The following is a 23833-nucleotide window of genomic DNA, read 5'->3' as shown; positions in this document are numbered from 1 at the left end:
AAGTGAGATATCCTGCAAGTATACTCCTCTGAAACAAATATACATTTGGCATACCAACTTTTCTTTACATTCCAAGTCAGGTCTCCCATCAATTTTGGAGGCTGTAGGCCAAAAGCTCTCATGTTAGCATTACTGCATGCAATGTGTAAAAATATCTTCTGTAGAGGAGAAACGGTTCTCTCTGGTGGGTGCAAGTACCTGTATATGGAATACCAGCTAAAAGATGCAACCTGACATAACAGGTATTTAAGGCACAAGAAATCTGCCAAAAGGTACATTGATGTTTTCTTGTGAGCAAATCAGTTTTTTTTAATCACATTTAAAAAAGAAACATATTTTCCAAATTAACTCTAGGTGGCTCACCACATCTGCAACTTACAGCGGTCCTTGATACAAAAAAACCTTGAGGACCACTTGCCTAGATTGTCCCTATGTGCGGATTATTGCAGTGAATCACAGACATTACTAAAATAATTCCCTTGCAAGCAAATAAACACATACACACAAATAGATATAGAGTCGTGCTGCTAGATGCTTACTCAAACACCCTGTACTGTTATATAGGCCGTAATAATTCAAAACTACATCAACACAGTAGGACCTGATATATAGAGAAATCATATTACATTGGGAAACTACAATGAAGACGTATGAGTCATTTGGTGCCTAAAGCCAAATATTTTTTAAAATACATGCAATAAAATCCATAATACTATTAAGAAATAGTACAAAAACTCTGAATGATATTAATATAGCAGAGGCTATTTATAATAAAAAAAAAAAAGATCTAACACAAAGGGACACTGATCTTTTCCTAATATTTCCTGCATAATAAAATGTTTCATTGTCTATTCAGAAATCTGGGACAATGTTTTGATCCTGTGTTCCTGCCAAACCTATGCTGCTGCAGTAGTGGCCACGGCTCTGGCTGTGCTCTCTGACAGGAATGTTATGATAAGGGGGGCTGCAAATAATTAAAAATGCTTTGTCAAGTAAAACAGTTTGAATATAGCAGTGTATTTATTGGTCAGCTTTACAAAAACAAATCTCCACCAAAAAAAACTGTTGTCTGGTATAAATGCACATGCTTGTTGCAGCCAGCCAGCGCTACCACCATGCTATAAATACCAGATCATTCTGATGGGCAATGTATTGAAACTTGCTGGTAGTGTCAACACTTGCACACGCTCTCCCACACATTCTTATGTAATTATTATTATGGGCAGGATCACTGGCCAATAGGAAAGTGCAAGAGAAAAGAAACCTTGGACAAGCTTTAGTACTACCAGGAATTGCTGGAGCTTTGCCTATCTTTTGGGTAATATGGTGGAGCTTGGAGGTTGCTACAGGCATTGTGTGAAGGAACTGAACTTTATACATAGTTTTGAGATGTCTGCAGGTCTTCACTTGAACTTCATGTCAGCAGAACTAGCCTGAATCTTCTACTTTGTACAGCCAATGGCGCAATGCAGCATAAAAATTCAACCTCTTTTATCCACGCAAAAAGAACAGGTGCCCAGTTATGGTTAGATTTCCCAAAAAAAAAAAAAATCACAATAGACAAAGCATACTTCAACTACATTTCACTTATCTTTGCTTTCACATAACATTTTACTTAACCAGATTAAGCAATGGATACATTTGAAGCAAAACACTTGCAAAATGAACAAAGCCGACGGTAGGTTTGCACTGGAAGGTTTTCGCTTATCCAGGCCTTAGTATTGCTAGTAGTAGTTAGTCCATTCAACTGTACTGGTTCTGTAATGTTAAAAGATGTTGTGCTACTCATCGAAGTAGCTTTTTTGGCTTTTAGAGTTGCGTAATGTCCAACAATGCAGAACAGGTCCAGTTGTATGTCAACAAAGTTTTTTTTAAGAATTAACACACACTGTTTACTGAACTCTGCACTGTGTGTGTAGTGCACACCCCTGAACTCTGCACTCAGTGTGTATAACCCCCAAACTGTGCACTGTGTGGGTGTGTAGCACTGTGTGGCTGTGTGGGTGTGTAGTGCACACCACTGAACTCTGCACTCTGTATGTAATGCACTCCTGGTATTTAATGCCCCTTAAGGACCCCCACTGATAGTGAAATTTGCCCACGCCCACTATTTGATGCTGTTTGGAGGGTGTGTGGGGGGGGGAGGGGCTTGGGGGGGGAAAGGGGCTTGGGGGGGGTCACGGTTGAGTTCATGCACCTATTTTTTAAGAAATAAATGCCCTGGATAGATGTATGCATTCATCAGTGAAAGATTTCCTATAATAAAATAGATTATACATGTGGGAATGACACATTGTAACTGCATTGCATTATGTTCAATATTATAAAAATATCCTTTTTTAGGATGCCATGCAGACACTTCGCAATAAACTGAATTATTTGAAAAAAGGTGGGATTTAGATAGAATTTTGATTCATTTATTCTACATTTGTCACTTCCTTGACATTTAAGGATGCAATCCTGTAGTCAGCCCGATCTGAAATTTAAGCCGGTGTTTAAAGGATTATAGGTAAGTACATATAACTCAGTTTATTTTATTTATTAACCAATAAATGGCACATACCAAGAGAGATAAGGAGGTCACAGCTAAGACTCATCCACAAATAAATCCCAGTGCCAGCCAGAATACTGACCAGCAGGAATCACCAGAATAATCAGAGAACAACTTCCACATGAAAAAAAAAAGCAAAGCATCTCTGAAGTGTATGCACTCAAATCCCCAAAGAAGACATGTATAACAGCATTTTCTGTGCAAATGTCTAAATGCAGCAACAAAAAGGATTCAAATGAGCAACTCAATAACCCAAACTTTTGTTAAACAAAACAGGTATTAAGAATATTAGGATGAGAGCTTCTTAAAGCTTTAATAAGATCAAAAGAACTGTACACGATGCAATCCCACTACCGTACTCTCTAGTATACATACTGCTTATCTGTCAGTATGGTATTACTCAGAATTTGTAGGTTTAGATACTTGGCTTGTAACAGTTAAGGTCATCTTGCCTTTTAGCCCTGATAAAGGGGGAGTTTAGAGACCCCAAAATACAAGGGGTGTTCAAGTCAAACTGGGACTTTTGCATTTATAAAATAAAATTTCAAGGAGTGGAAGCTACATTTATTTTTCAACATACTCCCCTGCTACATTTATACACTTTAATTAATGCCTGTAAAGCTTTGACACAGAAAGATTTGTCACTACGCCTGAACCATCCTAGAACAGCCCATTTCACTTCATGATCATTGTGTTCACCATTTCCAGAGAAACATTTGTCTCTTGTGCAATTTCCCGACAGGTTATGAGTATATTATCCAGGATCAGAAGTTCCACAGGCTGAATGTTCACAGGTATGACTGATGTGGGCTGGGAACCACCACAGCTGTGATATTCACAGATGGATGTACGGCCATCTTTGAAATGGTTACACCATTCAAATGTCTTACTGTGGATGAGCATCTCATCACTGTACTGGGCTTTAAATCTTCTGTAGATATCCATGGGTTTTACACCTTAATTCACAAGAAACTTAATCGACACATGCTGTTCCATGCACGCTCTAACACTGCTATCTGCCATTTTGATTAACGGTCTCTGGCCTGTCCCGCGACATGTGCACCGGCTATCAGTAATAGGACACACTTGCCACTTACTACTGAGTGTAGTACCGCCATGCTAGCACCCCCTTCTATACCTGTAAAATTAAAAGTCCCAGTTTGACTTGAACACCCTTTGTAGTTTGGCTTTTTGATTCCATGTCGCATATAATTCTCTTCTTGCTGGACTCATTCAAGCTTTGTGGTGCATCCTAAAGACCACTCCAGTGATCCAGTGGGATACCCCAATTGCCAGGGAGCTGCCTAAAATTGCATGAATTTTATCTACTCTCAGGTCCAGCGCTCCACCACCAACTCAAAACTGTTCCAGTGTCTCTTTTATTAATACATTCAGTACTTTCATAGATGGCTCGAATCTCGGCTGGTTTAGCAGGCACCAGCTGAGATTCAAGCCATCTATGGGCAGGCGGATTGTACCAAAGTCGATCCACCAATCAACTTTGGTACAACCAGCATGTGAAAATGGCCACTGTGAGAAGAACTAGAATGAAAAGGAAAATAATGTATTCAAAGAATAAAAAGCCTGAAATTATCTATAAAGTATCTGTTTGTAGATGGCCATTTCTACAGTCAGGTCCATAAATATTGGAACATCTAGACAATTATAACATTTTTGGCTCTATACACCACCACAATGGATTTGAAATGAAACGAACAAGATGTGCTTTAACTGCAGACTGTCAGCTTTAATTTGAGGGTATTTACATCCAAATCAGGTGAACGGTGTAGGAATTACAACAGTTTGCATATGTGCCTCCCACTTGTTAAGGGACCAAAAGTAATGGGACAACTGGCTTCTCAGCTGTTCCATGGCCAGGTGTGTGTTATTCCCTCATTATCCCAATTACAATGAGAAGATAAAAGGTCCAGAGTTCATTTCAAGTGTGCTTTTTGCATTTGGAATCTGTTGCTGTCAACTCTCAAGATGTGATCTAAAGAGCTGTCACTATCAGTGAAGAAAGCCATCATTAGGCTGAAAAAACAAAACAAACCCATCAGAGAGATAGCAAAAACATTAGGCGTGGCCAAAACAACTGTTTGGAACATTCTTAAAAAGAAGGAATGCACCGGTGAGCTTAGCAACACCAAAAGACCCGAAAGACCACAGAAAACAACTGTGGTGGATGACCATGAATTCTTTCCCTGGTAAAGAAAACACCCTTCACAACAACAATTGTCCAGATCAAGAACACTCTCCAGGAGGTAGGTGTATGTGTGTCAAAGTCAACAATCAAGAGAAGACTTCACCAGAGTGAATACAAAGGGTTCACCACAAGATTTAAACCATTGGTGAGCCTCAAAAACAGGAAGGCCAGATTAGAGTTTGCCAAACGACATCTAAAAAAGCCTTCACAGTTCTGGAACAACATCCTATGGATAGATGAGACAAAGATCAACTTGTACCAGAGTGATGGGAAGAGAAGAGTATGGAGAAGGAAAGGAACTGCTCATGATCCTAAGCATACCACCTCATCAGTGAAGCATGGTGGTGGTAGTGTCCTGGCGTGGGCAGGTATGGCTGCCAATGGAACAGGTTCTCTTGTATTTATTGATGATGTGACTGCTGACAAAAGCAGCAGGATGAATTCTGAAGTGTTTCGGGCAATATTATCTGCTCATATTCAGCCAAATGCTTCACAACTCATTGGACGCCGCTTCACAGTGCAGATGGACAATGACCCAAAGCAGACCGCAAAAGCAACCAAAGAGTTTTTTAAGGGAAAGAAGTGGAATGTTATGCAATGGCCAAGTCAATCACCTGACCTGAATCCGATTGAGCATGCATTTCACTTGCTGAAGACAAAACTGAAGGGAAAATGCCCCAAGAACAAGCAGGAACTGAAGACAGTTGCAGTAGAGGCCTGGCAGAGCATCACCAGGGATGAAACCCAGCGTCTGGTGATGTCTATGCGTTCCAGACTTCAGGCTGTAATTGACGGCAAAAGATTTGCAACCAAGTATTAAAAAGTGAAAGTTTGATTTATGATTATTATTCTGTCCCATTACTTTTGGTCCCTTAACAAGTTGGAGGCACATATGCAAACTGTTGTAATTCCTACACCGTTCACCTGATTTGGATGTAAATACCCTCAAATAAAGCTGACAGTCGGCAGTTAAAGCACATCTTGTTCGTTTTATATCAAATCCATTGTGGTGGTGTATAGAGCCAAAAATGTTAGAATTGTGTTGATGTCCCAATATTTATGGACCTGACTGTAAATACTACTAAGGTTTACTTCAGGTTCAAGGGGCTGTGTTTAGATCTACTTTAATTATTGGTATGCTAATACCACTGAATAACATTTCACTTTTTCAAAGACAGTGTCAGATTTAGCCAGTAGTGCATTTTAATGGAAAGAAAATATGCTCACAATCGCAAAGACTGCTATTGATTGTATACGCATAGCAATAATTTATCCAGAGGATATCACAAAATGGTACACTGACATTTTTTAAATGTGAAAGATTTTAGGCAGCTACAGAGTTAACCCACAGTGCTTTGGAATATTAATACAGATGGTCTGCTGTAGCTATGAAAGTAAGCTACAGATTTACTTCAGTCTCAGTGCAAGCATCAGAGGAATCCCAGTGGATAAGCCATGCCATGTCGAGTAAACATCTGTTTTAGTGACACCTTGAGGACACAGTCCCACAGGGAAAAAAAATTGAAGCGAAGCAAACATGCCATTACTAGAGGGTCCATTTTGAACTGATTGAAGCACACAATTAACATTTAGCATTCTATGATGAATTCAAGTATAAGGTCTTGCTTTGTGCAATGCAAACCTAAAGTGACATTTAAAAAATGGAGAGAACTATGCAGTATGATGATAACCCCCCAGGCAATGTCCTTAAGATCAACATTAAACTCATGTTGACAGCTATTAAAACTCTACAGACGGTTTCCCTGCACAGTCTAAATGTATGGCGAATACTTGCATTATTTTAGAAATGTATGGCATACAAGACACCCATATAGGGCTTAAAATAAGTTGAAAAGAAGCCCATAGTAAAAAGATTTTCATTACCATATAACTGCAAGTACAAAAATTAAAGCAGGTTAATTTCTACAGGCAACAAAAACGGCTCATCTCTAGTAATTCCACATAAGCCCCAGAGAAGAAGAAAATGCAATTTCAAAGACAGTACTACCTGGTACCAGAAAATGCCAAGACTCATTTATGAGTATCACGTATGGCTGCTATGAACGGAAATCCGTAAACTGCAAGTTTGAGTTTCAGCTATACACCGATCAGTCATAACTTTAGGACCACCAACCTAATGTTAACTAGGTCCCACTTTTCCCACAAAAACTGCCCTGAGGCATGGACACCATAAGACTTCTGAAGGCACGCTGTGGTATCTGGCACCAACCCTTCAGTATTAGAACCTTTAACGCAGAACTTTACTCATAACAACTTGATAAAAAATAATGTTCTTTAGCAAGGAACATACATTCCACATTGGTAATTCTGCTACCAAAATGAGTGTGTGCTCTATCAGGAGCAATCAGCCTAGGAAAGTAAATGTGTTACTGACAAAAGAACCTGGTCAAAGAAGAAAAAGGAGAAAAACCAAATGCAGTCACCACATCTAAGGACCGGTAATCTACAATATATCAAACATTTTCTCTTGAATTTAGATATACTTTAAAAAGGTAAAAATTTAAGCTATAACATACTCCACCTTTTAAATGCCACCCCAATTCCCTTCATACATTAAATAACTACAGTTGAAATACCTATTTTCCTTCTTTTTCTATGTCATCATGGGACCACAGAGCCCCGTCTTCTCCTTATAATGTGCAGCTAGTGGGACCACCACCAAAACCAGTGGATGCCGGTGGGCAACTGTGCTGCTCTATGGAATTCAACTTAGTTATCAGCTCTGCACAATGCACAGAGGACCCTCAGATTTGTGGTCACAAAACCACAAACCCCCCCCCCCCCCCCAAAAAAAAACAGAACTACCACCACAATTGCAATTTATTCTAAAATGTATGAAGGAAAATAGGGAGGCAACATTTAAAAAGGTGTTCTATGGCATAGTCTAAACTTCTAATTTAACTATAGAACAAGAGAACAAACCAACACTTCAACAGCTGGGGAATTATTTGTCACTGCTAGACTTGGTGAATGACCCAGTATTACCACCATCACATTCATACCTATTTGTCAGTGCAAACTCAATAAATAAGATGGTGACTATCAGTCACTGGCCTTTGGCTCTGCCCCTCCAGTTCTCAATGGAGCGTTGGGCTGTGGAGGGGGCAGGATCAGCTGGCTCAGGCACTCATTGGTACACTGGGAACCTGAGCCAGCTTCCAGTCACGCACCTGGGTGAATCGCGACATTAAAGTCGGGATCCCTCCAAAGTGTGGACTGGCTGAGTGATGTCAGCCAACAGCAGACTTTAGCCCGCTGTTGGACGAATCTGGGACACAGGAGTGGATTACAAAGTGTACTCCTGTGACCTACAGGAGAGGTATGGCCAAAATAGCTTTGGCCCTGCTTCTACTTTAAAAAACAACTGCTGTTCACTTTTACTGATATCAGGGGCTGGGTATTTTTATTTGGAGACCAAGCAAGCTGGATTTAAAATTTAAAGCATTCTATAACTATTTGGTAACCCATACCATGTACGCATATTATAAAAGTAAAAGACTTCTATCTTTGAAATACCACCTACATTGTGTTTTAATCGGGAAGCCAGAACAAGCAGTACACTATAAAATGTAGCATAAGAACAATGAAAAATGCATTCAAGCAGATGAAATGCATTCATATATAGCAACAGAAAACTTTCTGCGAACTACGAGCAATACAAAGAACTATCATTGTCCATACATTCACAACAGGAAGATCTATTTTAGTTTGAAAACTTTAAAGTTATGCCAACAAGTCTATATGTATAAATGTAAAACTTAAAGCATTCCTCTTTTGCCTACAGCAATGCATAATGACTTGCTCACACCAGTTGTTTTGGGAAACACAGCCCTACGCACTCGCAACACAACTATGGTTTCAGTTAACAACAAAGCGCTGCGCTAGCGTGTACTGAAAAACAGTAGAGCATGGTGAATTTTCATGCAGAGCAGCACATCTGACACGCTCTGATAACAATGTGCTGCAGCGCATAACAATTCTATAGAGCTGTTTGAAGCTAAAAAGCAAGCACTGTTCTGCGTTCAACAATAAATCTCAGTGTACTGCAGCATGCGTGGGCAACACATATCAGTGCATGCATACAACTGCTGCTGTTTGTTGAAAAAGAAAAAAAAAAAAAAGCCATACTAATGTAGTAACATAGCTACCCTTTAATTTCAGTAGAACAGGCATTTTTTCAGGGCACAGATAAATATGGATTCACTTAAAAGAGAAGTCCACCTTTCTGATCAAAACTTTTTCCACAAAGTGCTGCGCTTCAGTACTAATCATACAAATATAATAACCAATATAACAAAATTAAAAATATTTATGATAAAGTTCAATTTCAATCTTCTTTGTGCATTACCCAACTTCCACTTCAAATGTTACTTCTTAATGATGCCAGTACTCTGATAATTAATGCTTCTGAAAATATTCCACCACTTCTTCGTGCCAAATACAATCACATATTGTGAATACCCTCCATCGGGTGTACTCTCACTTGGGGTACATGACGCTTGTGTATCTCATATAGGGTCCAAAATAGATGGATTCAGTCCTTCTCCTTATACTGGACGACTCTCCTATGTTGCTCCTACTCCACTAAGCAATCCTCCTCAAGCATGCATATGGAAAAAGAAACCACCAAACATAGTGCTGTAACCTTTTGAAAGACTAATAAATCTAATAAGTCAACTATTATCTTAAAATCAACTTCCAGTAGTACACACTTACATTTAAGAGGTGCCTCAGCGCACCACAAAAATCCACACAGTCATATTTCCAATGTATGCATTGGTTAATACATGCAGCAGTCATCGGTGTCTAGCTACTATGCAGTCTCATGCTCCTAGAGTCGTGATGTCAACAAAGCCCCTCCCCTACGCGTTACGCCACAGGGACATGTGGTTTCATCAAGGGGATATGACTGGACAGCACGTTGTTCTAAAATAAATAAATATACATATTTAATAAATATTAAGAGTATATAAAGACGAAGGGCTTAGCTGTTGACTGTTCACAAATCAACACATATATAAGTAACAGATGTTTAGCCTGTTTAAGCTCCATATTTGTGGAAAGAATGAGTAGGTTGACACAGCAGATGAAGCAGATTATAACGTTAATCCTCAATTTATATTCTGCAGGAACAGAAATGTTCACTTTAGGAAAATACCTTAAAATGAAATCAAATTGCTAAATAGCTAGTAGTTTGTGACATTCATGTGGACTTCTGATAGCTTGCCAAGAAACATGTAGAAGCTTAAAATATCTTCAACATTACAGAACAAGTCCAGTTAAATATAACTAACTACCACTAGCTATACCATGACCTAGATAAATGAGAACCTTTATAGGCATTTCTAAAGCGCATTTAAGGCCCTTCAAGGCCCTCTGAGAAAGTCACTCGGCAGGCAAAACATGTTCGGCACATGGTGCGTATACTGGGTCCCCAGCACCCTAACAATTTTTATCTCATCGCTTTACCTGTGAACCTTTAGGAGGCATAGAGATGGAACTGTTCTGCTTCCTTTCACTATACTGGGTGAGACGGTTTAATTCCTACACTACCTGTGTATGCCGGATGTTGACTATCAGATGGAACTAAAAATGTATTCTATTTATACAGTGTTGCACACCAATGGCCTGCCATTTACACTATATGGCCAAAAGTATTGGGAAGCCTGCCTTTACACGCACATGAACTTTAATGGCATCCCAGTCTTAGTACATAGGGTTCAATATTGAGTTGGCCTACTCTTTGCAGCTATAACAGCTTCAACTCTTCTGGGAAGGCTGTCCACAAGGATTAGGAGTGTTTCTATGGGAATATTTGACCATTCTTCCAGAAGAACATTTGTGAGGTCAGGCACTGATGTTGGACCAAAAGTCCTGGCTCACAGTCTCCGCTCTAATTCATCCCAAAGGTGTTCTATAGGGTTGAGGTCAGGGACTGTGCAGGCCAGTCAAGTTCCTCCACCCCAAACTCGCTCCTCCATGTCTTTATGGACCTTGCTTTGTGCCCTGGTGCACAGTCATGTTGGAACAGGCAGGGGCATCCCAAAACTGTTCCCACAAAGTTGGGAGCATGAAGTTAACCAAAATGTCTTGGTATGCTGACATCTTAAGAGTTCCCTTCACTGGAACTTAGGGGACAAGCCTAACCCCTGAAAAAACAACCCCACTACATAATGCCCCCTCCACCAAACTTTACACTTGGCACAATGCAGTCAAGCAAGTACCATTCTCCTGGCAACTGCCAAACCCAGACACCTACATCAGACTGCCAGACAGAGAAGCATGATTCGTCACTCCAGAGAAAACGTCTCCACTGCTCTAGAGTTCAGTGGTGGCATGCTTTACACCACTGCATCCGACGCTTTGCATTTCATTTGGTGACGTAAGGCTTGTGTGCAGCTGCTCGAATATGGAAACCCATTCCATGAAGTGCTCTACACACTGTTGTGCTAATCTGCAGACAGTTGGCGACTTTAACGCACTGTACACTTCAGCATGTGCTGACCTCGCTCTGTCATTTTACATGGCCTACCACTTCGTGGTGGAGTTTCTGTTGTTCCCAGTTGCTTTCACTTTGTTATAATACCATTAACAGTTGACTGTAGAATATTTATTAGCAAGGAAATTTCACAGTTGGACTTATTGCACAGGTGGCAACAGTTGAATTCAATGAACTCCTGAGTGACCCATTCTTTCACAAATGTTTGTAGAAGCAGCCTGCAGTCCTAGATGCATGATTTTATACACCTGTGTCCATGAAGGTGACTGGAAGACCAGAATTTGCAGCTCTCCTCCCTGTCAGTTTGAGTACATTGATCCGGAACGCTGAGCAGAGCCTTCCGGATCAGTGTGTTACAGTGAAGCACAACCCCCCCCCACTAGTAAAACACTCCCCTCACACAGGTAACCCTTTGATTGCCTTCAAATGTAAACCCCTTCCTCCCCAGTGCCATTAGTACAGTGTCTGTGTTTTTTTTTTTTTGCACTGATCACTGTATTGGTGTCACTGGGGATGTCAGTGACCCCAAGACAGCCCCCCCCCCCCCACTGTAAGAATGTCCGCCGCACTCCCGCCATAAGTTGCTGATTGCTGCCATTGTTTGTATTAAAAAAGAAAAACAATTCTAATATATACAGTGAGGAAAAGAGGTATTTGAACACCCTGTGATTTTGCAAGTTCTCCCACTTAGAAATCATGGAGGGGTCTCAAATTCACATTGTAGGTGCATTCCCACTCAGAGAGACAGAATTAAAAAAAAAAAATTCAGGGAATCACATTGTATGGTTTTTAAAGAATTTGTCTTGCACTGCTGAACATAAGTATTTGAACACCTAAGAAACAGCAAGAATTCTGGCTCTCAAAGAACTGTTACTGTGTCTTTAAAAAGTCCACCTCTACTCCACTCAGTAATCTAACTTAGTAGCACCTGTCTGAGCTCTTTAAAGACACCTGTCCACCCCACAGTCAGTCAGACGCAAACTACTACCATGGGCAAGACAAAAGAGCTGTCAAAAGACACCAGAGACAAAATTGTGGACCTCCACAAGGCTGGAAAGGGCTACGGGGCAATTGCCAAGCAGCTTGGTGAAAATAAATCAACTGTTGGAGCAATTGTTAGAAAATGGAAGAGGCTAAAGATGACTGTTAGTCTCCCTCGGACTGGGGCTCCATGCAAGATCTCACCTTGTGGGGTATCACCGATAAGAAAGGTGAGGAATCAGCCCAGAACTACAAGGGAGGAGCTGGTCAATGACATGAAGAGAGCTAGGACCTCAGTTTCAAAGGTCACTGTCGGTAGAACACTACGTTGTCATGGTTTCAAATCATGCATTGCACGGAAGGTTCCCCTGCTCAAGTCATCACATGTCCAGGCCCGTCTGAAGTTTGCCAATGACAATCTGGATGATCCAGAGGAGGCACGGGAGAAAGTCATGTGGTCAGATGAGACCAAAGTAGAACTTTTTGGTCTAAACTTCACTCGTCGTGTTTGGAGGAAAAAGTCGGATGAGTTGCATCCCAAGAACACCATCCCTACTGTGAAGCATGGGGGTGGTAACATCATGCTTTGGGGGTGCTTTTCTGTGAAGGGGACAGGATGACTGCACTGTATTAAGGAGAGGATGAATGGGGCCAGTTATTGTGAGATTTTGAGCAATAACCTCCTTCCCTCAGTCAGAGCATTGAAGATGGGTCGTGGCTGGGTCTTCCAACATGACAACGACCCGAAGCACACAGCCAGGATAACCAAGGAGTGGCTCCGTAAGAAGCATATCAAGGTTCTGGAGTGGCCTAGCCCGTCTCCAGACCTAAATCCAATAGAACATCTTTGGAAGGAGCTGAAACTCTGTGTTGCTCAGCGAAAGCCCTGAAACCTGACAGATCTAGAGAAGTTCTGTGTGGAAGAGTGGGCCAAAATCACTGTTGCAGTGTGTGCAAACCTGGTCAAGAACTACAGGAAATGTTTGACCTCTGAAATTGCAAACAAAGGCTTCTGTACCAAATATTAACACTGATTTTCTCAGGTGTTCAAATACTTATGTTCAGCAGTGCAATACAAATAAAGTCTTTAAAAATCATACAATGTGATTTCCTGTTTTTTTTTTTTTTTTTTTAATTCTGTCTCTCAGAGTGGGAATGCACCTACAATGTGAATTTCAGACCCCTCCATGATTTTTAAGTGGGAGAAATTGCAAAATTGCAGGGTGTTCAAATACTTCTGTTCCTCACTGTATGTATATATATATATATATAGCCATATGTAAACCGATTAATTTACACATATTGTGATTTTTTATTCCAGCAAAGACATGTCGCAGAACACAGTTTGGCTTAAATTTATGACGAGATTTTTTTATTGGACATGTTTTATAGCAAAAAGTCCAAAATATTTTTTTTTCCCTCAAAATTATCGGTCTTTTTTTGTTTTTATAGCGCAAAAATTTTTAAAAAACAGCACAGGCGTTCAAATACCACCAAAAGAAAGCTCAATTCGTGGGGGGGGGGGAAGACATTTCATTTGGGTGCAGCGTTGCATGACCGCGCAATTGTCAGTTAAAGTAACGCAGCGCCGTATCACAAACCGCTTCTTGACCACCCTATATAGTTTTCACACCCCTCCCAGATAGCATTAGATTGCCAGTCAGTACACCAGTAATCACATTTACTCCTTGTTTGCCAGGAAACGCTCATACACAAACCTCCATTGCTAGTATAGTGCCCCAAAAACACAGCATTAGCGGGATCAGCCCCGGCACCTGCATTTAGTCCCTGCGCTTACCCCCCCCCTTCTCCCCAGCAAGTGCAGGGTCAGTAGGTCACTACATTGCACACAAAACCGCAGTGTTCCCGGAATCAGGCCTGATCTCGGTTAGCACTTGCCAGTAAATTTTGATGACTCTCATATGCAGCAGAGTTCTAGTACTAGTGCCATGCTACCTTTTAGTGTACTGGTGAGCACGAGTGGCCTAGTACATCCTGGTCTTTCACATACCAGCACTGCAGTATCACTTGGTGATGTGTCAAGTCCGAAAAGTGCAGTACAAGCTGGTGCGGTGGCGTGCACAAGTATTTTTCCGAAACCACCAAGAATTTGCACAGAGGCCATAGAGCCCCTAGTATCCTTCCGGATGTGCTTGCAAATCCCAATTGGTAGCCCACAAATTCTGCAGCACCCGTACTTCCCCCCATCCACTGCCCAAATCAGAATTCAGGTGGAAACAGCAAATTTAACTACTCCCCTTGATTTTTTTGGAGCGGTTTTTCACTGAATATCTGTATGCATTGATTGTGGATCAAAGCAATTTATATGCACAACAATTTATGGCCGCCAACCCAAATTCAAAGCTTGCCAGACCATTCACATGGAAACCCATTACGGTTTCTGAATTAAAATTTTTTTTGGGCCTAACCCTCAACATGGGCATTACTAAAAAAAAAAATGAATTGCGGTTGTATTGGTTCACAGACCCGATTCATCATATGCCCGTGTTCTCTGCTGCCATGGCCAGGCATAGATATGAGAGTATAATGTGTTTTATGCATTTCAAATGACAATACACTCCGTCGTCCTTGAGGTGACCCTGAATTTGACTGGATCCACAAAATTCAGCCCCTCGTAAATCACCTTAACCAAAAATTTGCAGATGTCTATACTCTCCAGCAAAACATCTGCGTTCAGGAGTCCCTCAATAATTTTTCTGGCTGCCTTGCATTCAAACAATTTCTCCCCAGCAAGCATGCCAGTTATGGGGTCATAACTGTAGAAGACCTGTGAGAGGGCAACAGGCTATACTTATAAGTTTTGGATTTACGAGGCAAAAGATAGTCACATGGAGCCCCCCAGATGCCCAGACTACAAGGGGAGCAGTGGCAAGATAGTTTGGGACTTGGTGTCATCCCTTTTCCATATGGGGTACCACTTATAAGTGGACAATTTTTATTCAAGCGTGCCACTATTTAGACATTTGTACAATCTCGGAATTGGCGGATGTGGCACCGTGCGACCTAATGTGTGCCGCCCACCATTAGAAGTGGGTGGATGCAGGGTGGTATATTATAATGGTGGGCATACCACATACTTTTTCTGGCAGAGATTTCTTCCTTTTTCCCCCATTCACCCCACAGGCTGCATACAAAAAAAAAAAAACACAAAAAAACCATAACATAACATATATACCCAACAAGGACCAGCAATGTACTGGTACATCACTGGACTTTGAATGGTTATACCAGGATGATGCCCACAGCTGCAGGCATCATCCTCGTATCATTTTTTTCAGCCAGCGATCGACTTTCATGTAAAAGCAATCCTAGTGGCTAATTAGTTGCAGGATTGCTTTTACAAGCAACGGGGGATGACCCCCCCCTCCCCTGCTGCCTTCCATGGGCTTCTTGGGCAGTCCCGTGCCATCAGGGGAACCTAAGAATGCAGCCGGTGTTTCTGCCAGCTGACATAGAACTGATTGGAGACCGGAATGGTGCCAATAATCTCTATAGTCTAAGAAATCGGAAGCTACGAGCATTTCATCACTTCCGTTTCGCAGGATATGAACAGCGCCATTTGTAAATTAGGAAAGCATTGGATAACACCGATCTTGGTTTGATTAGATAATGTAAGGGCAGAGGAGATATCTAAAGTCTGATAGACCCCAGATTTCTCAAAAAAGAATATATAACAATGCCCATTGAAGTTATAGGGGATATTTGCATTCCCTGTGATAGAATTAAAAGTGATAAAAAAGAAAAAAAAATGAAAGGGACAGTATTAAAAAATAATTTAAAAAAATCAACATAAAAAAAAAAAAAAGCACCCTCAACACCCCCCCGCACGCATACCTGTGTGCACGAGCGTTGACCCTGTCCCGGTATGTAAACAGCGGTTGCACCATGCATGTGAGGTATGTGATCCTACGGACACAGCTGCTCCCGTGATGTGGTAAAAGGCCAATCACAGCGTCTTTTTACCACGTGATCAGCCGTGTCCAATGACACGCTAATCATCGGGAATTGCAATTGCCGGTTCTCGGCTACACTTTCCTCACGCTGTCAGAACGCAAGGAAAGTACTGCCGAGAACTGGCAGTTGTTAGAGCAGGGATCGGCACGGATGATCAGTGCCCAGCGGTGCCACCCACCAGTGCCCAGCGGTGCCACCCACCAGTGCCCAGCGGTGCCACCCACCTGTGCCCAGCGGTGCCACCCACCTGTGCCCAGAAATGCCACCCACCTGTGCCCATCAATGCGATGCTGCCAGTCAGTGCCACCAGTCAGCGCACAGCGGTTGTGCCAGTCAGTGCCCATCAGTTGCGCCAGTCAATGCCTAGCAGTGCCGCCAGTCAGTACCCAGCAGTGATGCCAGTCAGTGCCGCCTATCAGTGCCGCCTATCCATGACACCTCAGTGCTGCCTATCAGTGCACATCAGTGAAGGAGAAAAAATACCTGTTTGAAAAATTTTATAATAGAAACAAAGAAAAAAAAATTATTTTTTTTTCAAATTTTTTGCACTTTTTTTGTTTATAGTGCAAAAAGTAAAGCGTCCAGTAACGATTAAGTACCACCAAAAGAAAGCTCTATTTGTGAAAAAAAAAATTCTAAAAATTTCATATGGGTACAATCTTGCATGACCGCGCAATTGTCAAAGCGTGACAGCGCTGAAAGCTGAAAATTGGCCTGGTAAAGAAGGGGGTATAAGTGCCTGGTAGGCAAGTGGTTAATATAACTTTAACTCTCTTTATAAAATGCATCATATCTGTTTTCACTCCCTTGAGCTTGTAACATGCCTTTTCTCAATTAGCCATTTTGTTTAGATCATTGGGTTTTCAAACACAATTACAGTTTTCCCTAACTTAAGAAGAAAAAACAAAAAAAAGTACAGTTCGTTACTGTGTTTTTGTTATATTCTACCCCATGGCTATATCTATGTGAACCTTCGCTCACCAGCAAAGAGACTGTTATTTTAAGAATGATATAGATTTATTTGTTGGCCAACACACAGAGAAAGAACTCCAGCCAAAGATCCACTTGCTCATCAAGTCCCCATGGGAAGTGCAGGCAGGGAACGAGAACAAACAAAAAAAGAGCTGTGTTCCAGTACTCTCCTATGCCCAGGCTCAAACACCTGCTGTGATGTGAACTCGGGCAGCTATCGAATTCCCAAATCTACACTCTATTCTGGAACATTATATACTTCATTTTTATAGAAAAAAGCTAATGCTATCAAGCAGAGTTTATGTGCTTTGTTCAAGTGACACAGTTAGCAAGAGATCTGCTCTGCTACGCAGCAAATAAGTACATTCCGGTGCATTATGCACTTTTCAGAAAATACCCATCCCAATTTAAAGGGGGTTTTTTTGCAGAGGGGGAAGGGTGAGAACCTCTGTCCGGATTTATGCTATTTTTGGTAATGTCACCAAAAACAAGAAGTGAGACATAGGCAGGAATAAAAACATTTTTTTTTATTAGAATGGAGAATGCCAAGATGCCATCAGCTTATTATTACTGGAAATATCCCCTTGAAGAGAAACATTCCACCTGTTACATAGACAGCAATAAAAACCTGACATCAACTCCAAGGTCCTGTTCACACTTGAGCATTTTTCAGCTGGAATCTCGATGCTAAGAAACACTCAACAAGGAAAATCACATTTATTTCCAAAACCCCTATTCACATTTGAGTGTTTTGTTGCCTGCAGCAAAATGCCTGTCACCCAAAAAAGTAGATGTGCAACTTTTCAGGCAGATTTGATAATTTTTGTCCCCATAGACTTGAATGGAAAACCACCTGAACAGCAAGAAATTAGTGTGTTTGAGCCCTTTTTTCAGCTCAAATAGAAACTCCCTTCCCCTTTTCTAGCATCATTCATACCTTATAAACATACGTCTTGTGATCAAAATGGAGGAAAGTCTGCTTCTGGAAGCTGAGACATTCATAGCTCTCATTCATGGCCACAGTGTATCCATGATCCCCATTATAAGAGCTAGGCAAGAACCACCAGAGCATGGGAGGAAGTGAGCTGAAACTTGCTGCCTCACTGAATCCGCTACACTGCTCCTCAGATCAAGGAGAAAGACACAATACTTCTGTGTAAAGCAGCCCTGCTTTGCAGGGAGATAAAAAAAAAACAGCACATCCCCGCTCACAGCACAGATCTGTTTGGTTTACATTCATACATGTCAGTTATTCCACCAATTGCTGGTTCCCCGCCATAAGTCGCTGGTCACAACCCAGTGATTGACGTACAGGAGCCAATGACAGCACAGGTATGCTGTCACACGCCCCAGAAATGCAGAATCACATATATACATGATTCTGCAGAGCAGCCAATATGTAGCAGTAAAGCTGCTATAGGGCGGACAAAAAGTGGATAAACTATAATGCAGATCCATAATAATAATAATAATAATAATAATAATAAATCATTTAATGTTTTAGATCCACTCTTCTCAACCTTTTTTGTCCCAGAGGAACCCTTGAAATAACATTTAGTTCTCAAGGAACCTCTGTTATAACCAATTTATTGGGGATATGTGGGAAAATGCCCCTTACATTGGTGGCCAGTGGGACGAATTTCCCCCCTACAGACAACTAAATAGATAGTTGGTGTCATGCTGCTGGCTCTGCCAAGTGGCTTTGGCCCTAAAACTATGTGAGCACCATCAAATGGGAGGCCAATCAGCCACAGATCAAGGAAACCCTAGCAACCTCTGGAGAAATCCTAGCTGACAACAGCTAGAGTAGATAAATAAAGCCTTCCTGCTCTGTTAAGGGAGGTTAGATTGGAACAAAATAATGATTTGCTTTGCAATTGCTCAGAATGAAGTCTGCTTTATTTAGTTTTTTTATTTGCCAGACACCACAAAGCTCTTAAAAGAGGCCAGTCTACCTAAAACAGATTTATTAATTTTTGGTAAATGATAGGGAAAAGTGAAGCTCCAGTTATCACAGGAAATGAAGGGAGTGAAAATCTTCCTATTGGTCCCCCAGGGAGCAATAATACTTGGCAGAGGCTCAAACCTTTCCCTGCAGCATGGAAGTCAACACAAGAAGTTTCAGCTTGGCATTTCATTAGGTTTATAAATAGATTCTACTAGTTCCAATGCTGGCCATATACTGTATATGGCAGTTTTATAGAAATGTCCACCACTGCTAAATAGCTTTTAACAATACGGACCAACATATCCTCCTATATACATTTTTTGGGGGGTTTTTTGTTTACTGGCAGTCATATTTGTGATGGAAATCTAGTTACAACTGTACAAAATTGTCACGTGTGTCCTGCATTAGGGATTCTGCCAGAGAGGTCCTAGACCGGAGCTCCTCCATTTACATATGGCAGTAGTAGTTATTTTGGATATTGAATACATTGGGGGGCATTTATCAAGCAATTTAGGCTACATGTAGCAAACAGGCTACATCTCCGTCAGTACAGTCTCTGTGACTGGTTTACAGACTTGTGCGACTGTATTCCTGAGCAGTCAAGTGCAACAGTTTGCAAAGTTCAAAGATAGATTTTATTACTGAAAATAAGACAGATTTCCATTCCAGACACATAATTAAGAAGTGATCCGGGTAAGGTTTATTGCAATCGCAAGTGCAAGGAGGAATGGAGGACTCAGGCAGTAACCTAGTAATAAATCTGTTTCACGATGCATCTCATTGCTTCTGTTTAGCACTGATTTACCTTGCAACAGGAGTGATAAATGTTCCCAAGGTCATTGTTTGATATTTTTTCATATTTTAATTTTTTCATAAATATTAAATCAAGTTTAAAAAATATTTGGGATTTTTCTTTTAATTGTCTTGTTTATTGTTATTGCAGCGACAGTCACTCCCATACTTCAAAGATGAAGATCTCCACTGCGGGGGCAGACAGTCTGAACATCAATTTCACCAGAGACGTCAGAACCATGATTCTACTCCAAGACACAGAATGCAGTCATTCTCCACGACTGCACATCAGTTGTACCAGAGACATCAGAATCCTGACTAACATTATAACATTTGGAACATGTCTTTAGTATTAGAGTAGAGGAAAGAATCTCATATTTACTAAAGATTTTTTTTGCAGGCCAAGATTTTCCCATAAATATCAGAGGATCTAGAGCTTCAATATGGGCATGAGCCTAAACAACACCTGTCCAAGAGTTCTAGAAGAGATCAGAACCCTGACAGAAACCACTCTTCAGTCGATCAGAAGCAGCCAGAACCGGGGAGCTTCCAGAGTCTACCTGTCTGTAACTGGACAAGGAGAAAGCGCCTGAGTGCAGCATCTATCTACTGGAGATGGAAGAGAAAGCTGAAACCACCAGGCTACTCTTCTTCCATCAATTTCACACTGACTGCACTACGAGGTGGATGCAGGAGAGCAGAACCTGCTCACTCTGCCGGGAAATTGTCATCTACAATATGTGGGTAAGTGTCTTACATCTGTTAATCTTTCCTATCACTTTTACTATTACTGAGAAAGAGTGACTGCTATTAAGATCTGGCAAAAACGATTATTTTGAAATCAGACTTTTCTTCTCTCACTTACAGTCTGCATTTGATCTACTAAATTATGGACAGATGGCCGTTATCCCTGGAAAATTTTACTCCATACAGCCACCGATGACTATGGAGTTTAATCTGCAAGCACTAACTGTACAAACTGAATAATTCTACACCCACCAGAAATGAATAACTGAAAAATTACATCTGCAGCAGGTAAGCCATGCACGATAGGATACATTTCCCCCATAAAATATTATTCCTGCCAACTATCAATATGGTCACTTTCTGAAAAATAAGGATCCTTATCCTTGTGTGAAAGCTTTCTGAATAGAGTCTCTTGACACTGTAGCCCATTGTAGTAAATGTAATCTATAAGGCTAAAACGCAGATCCTTATTACAGAGTGATCAGACGGATAACATCTATTATTAAATTGGTGGATCAGATAAATAAAGTCTTCTGCTCTGTAAAGGAAGCTTGGGTAGTTACAAAATGAACATTAGCTTTGTATTTACTCAATAGCTTGACCTCCAACTCATTTGGATTGTCTGCTTAGGTGCCAAAGGCTACAGAGGTCTTACAAGGCTAATTCACCCATACTTGATATTGCAATTGTTAGTAAATGAAGGAGGTAAGAGTGCAGTTCCTGGCATCCCCAAGAAGGACATGGAGTAGAACCTACTGGTTTCCTGGGAAGCAATAAAACCTAACAGAGGTTATAAACTTTCCCTGCTCTATGCAAAACAAAACAAGAAAGAATTTTTGTTGAGCGTTTTATTGGCTGCTGCAGCTGAATCAGGAGATGGATGCAAGAGACAAGAATCTGTCCCCTGAGCCAACAAAGGGTCACATGGCTGATTCCAGTATGGGTCTTATCAGTCAGTCACTCTTTTCTCCCAAAAAAGCCCACCTTGACCATTGTTGGGTAACAGTGATTGCTTTGTTAGCTGGTAAAATTATTTAGAAAAATTTTTTGTTGAATAAGTATATTTCTTTTAGGAAACCGTTACTACGCGTTTTTTATCTCCCCACAGATACAGCTGATGAATTGTGGACAGATGATCACCACCACCCCGGACCAAGCCATCGATTTTCATTTTCTTTTCCAATAGATAGATAGTTAAGTTACATACTCTTTACATTTGGGCCAGACAGCGGCAATAGTGGTTAGCACTCATGCCTTGCAGCACTGGTTCCTTGGTTTCTTATTCCAACCAGGATATTCACTGCATGGAGTTTGCCTGTTCTCCCTATGCTTAATTGGGTTTCCTCCGGGTACTTCAGGTTTCCTCCCACTCCAAAAGACATGCTTTATGGGTGAAGTTTCTTTAAAGTAAAGTAGAGGAGAGTAGGAATTGACCAGAAAGGGATTACTTTGACACAGTAGGCCAGGTTAAACATTGCACTGCAATTTATGTGAACTAAACATCCCTGTTTTTATTCAAAGTTTGATAGAAAGGATGAATAGCAGTGTGCAGAGGGTTCATTCAGAATTTGTAATAAAGTGTGGAAACCGTATTCTTATCAGGCTGGTTGTGTATTCATTATCGTTCACCTACCCACATTCAGAAAATGTCCTAAAATGAAACTCATCATTGTCCACATCATACAGTGTATAATGTACATATTTCTATGTAGTTCATGGTAATAGAAATGCTCACACTCCCTAACTAAAGCTGGCCATAGAGTGATAGAATTTAAAATGAACATTCTTAGGAAAGTTTGTATGAAAATTCTCAGAACATTGAAATACTGTTCAAAAGATTGCATTTGCTTTTAACATTTGATTTTGGAACAAATGGACTTTACTGAATGAAAACCACATACACACTTAGAAATGAAAATAAATCCAATATTGTTGCATTATGTTAGTCATGAAAAAATAAATAAATAAATCATTCAATCAATATCTATTAACCCCTTGACGCCGACTGCACACAAATTAGCAGCCTCACAGAATTGGGCTTTTTTCCGTGGGGCCACTAATTTGCATACCTGTCTTTCTGCTTGGAGCACGCCGCATGGCGAACTCCCAGCACAAAGATTGGGGTGTCACTGAGAGCCCCAGGTCCCATTCAAACGTTCGGGACACGGGAACTCCCATCCTGATCAGTCACTGTGAAGCCCGCCCCCCCCCCCTTGTTTTCTCTCTGAATAAAGGAGAGATACATTGTATCTCTCTCTGTCCTTACAGAGAGAGGAAAAAAAAGTGTAAATAAATTTTTTAAAAAAAAAATAAACAAATACCTAGATCAAGGGTCCTCAAAAATTTTAAACAGGGGGCCAGTTCACTGTCCCTCAGACCGTTGGAGGGCCGGACTATAGTTTAAAAAAAAAAGAAAACTATGAACAAATGTGGACACAGTACAGGAGATGACCAGAGACTGCGGACATACAACGGCGATGGGAATACTGGGCCAGCTGCTCCATAAAACACACAGACATTTCCCCCCAAGTGTGTCTTATGGAGCGAAATAGTGCCCCATCATTGGTGGCAGTGGGGGGAGGAATAGTGCCCCATCATTGGTGGCAGTGGGGGGAGGAATAGTGCCCCATCATTGGTGGCAGTGGGGGGGAGGAATAGTGCCCCATCATTGGTGTCAGTGGGGGGAGGAATACTGCCCCATCATTGGTGTCAGTGGGGGGAGGAATACTGCCCCATCATTGGTGTCAGTGGGGGGAGGAATAGTGCCCCATCATTGGTGTCAGTGTGTGTGTGTGTGTGTGTGTGTGTGGGGGGGGGGGGGGGGGGGATAGTGCCCCATCATTGGTGTCAGTGGGAGGAATAGTGTCCCATCATTGGTGTCAGTGGGAAGAATAGTGCCCCATCTTTGGTGTCAGTGGGAGGAATAGTACGTCATTGGTGTCAGTGGGGGGGAATAGTGCCCCGTTATTGGTGTCAGTGGGGGGGGGGGGGATAGCGTCCTAACATTGGTTTCAGTGGGAGGAATAGTACCCCATCATTGGTGTCAGTGGGGGAAGGAATAGTGTTCCAGCGTTGGTGTCAGTGGGGGGTGGAATAGTGCCCCATCGTTGGTGTCAGTGGGGGGGTGGAATAGTGCCCCAT

The 23833-nt window shown here is 41.4% G+C and overlaps 1 protein-coding gene and 1 long non-coding RNA gene across 4 annotated transcripts in view; one reads left to right on the top strand and one right to left on the bottom strand.

Annotated features, from left to right (window-relative positions):
* The window catches only part of RNGTT (RNA guanylyltransferase and 5'-phosphatase), a 507135-nt gene that overhangs the window by 428858 nt on the left and 54444 nt on the right, over positions 1 to 23833 (bottom strand). The gene's annotated exons all lie outside the window — the stretch shown is intronic.
* Positions 20219 to 22271, top strand: LOC149450877 (uncharacterized). The gene is made up of 3 exons (XR_016315189.1): positions 20219 to 20689; positions 20813 to 20980; positions 21801 to 22271. It is a non-coding gene; the product is annotated as an uncharacterized LOC149450877 (long non-coding RNA).

This window comes from Staurois parvus, unplaced genomic scaffold, assembly GCF_062004578.1.
Source record: "Staurois parvus isolate SC_StPar_1 unplaced genomic scaffold, SC_StPar_1.0 ptg000561l, whole genome shotgun sequence".
NCBI lineage: Eukaryota > Metazoa > Chordata > Amphibia > Anura > Ranidae > Staurois > Staurois parvus.
Note: the sequence above shows the minus strand (reverse complement) of the source record. Positions and strands in the feature narration are given on the sequence as shown.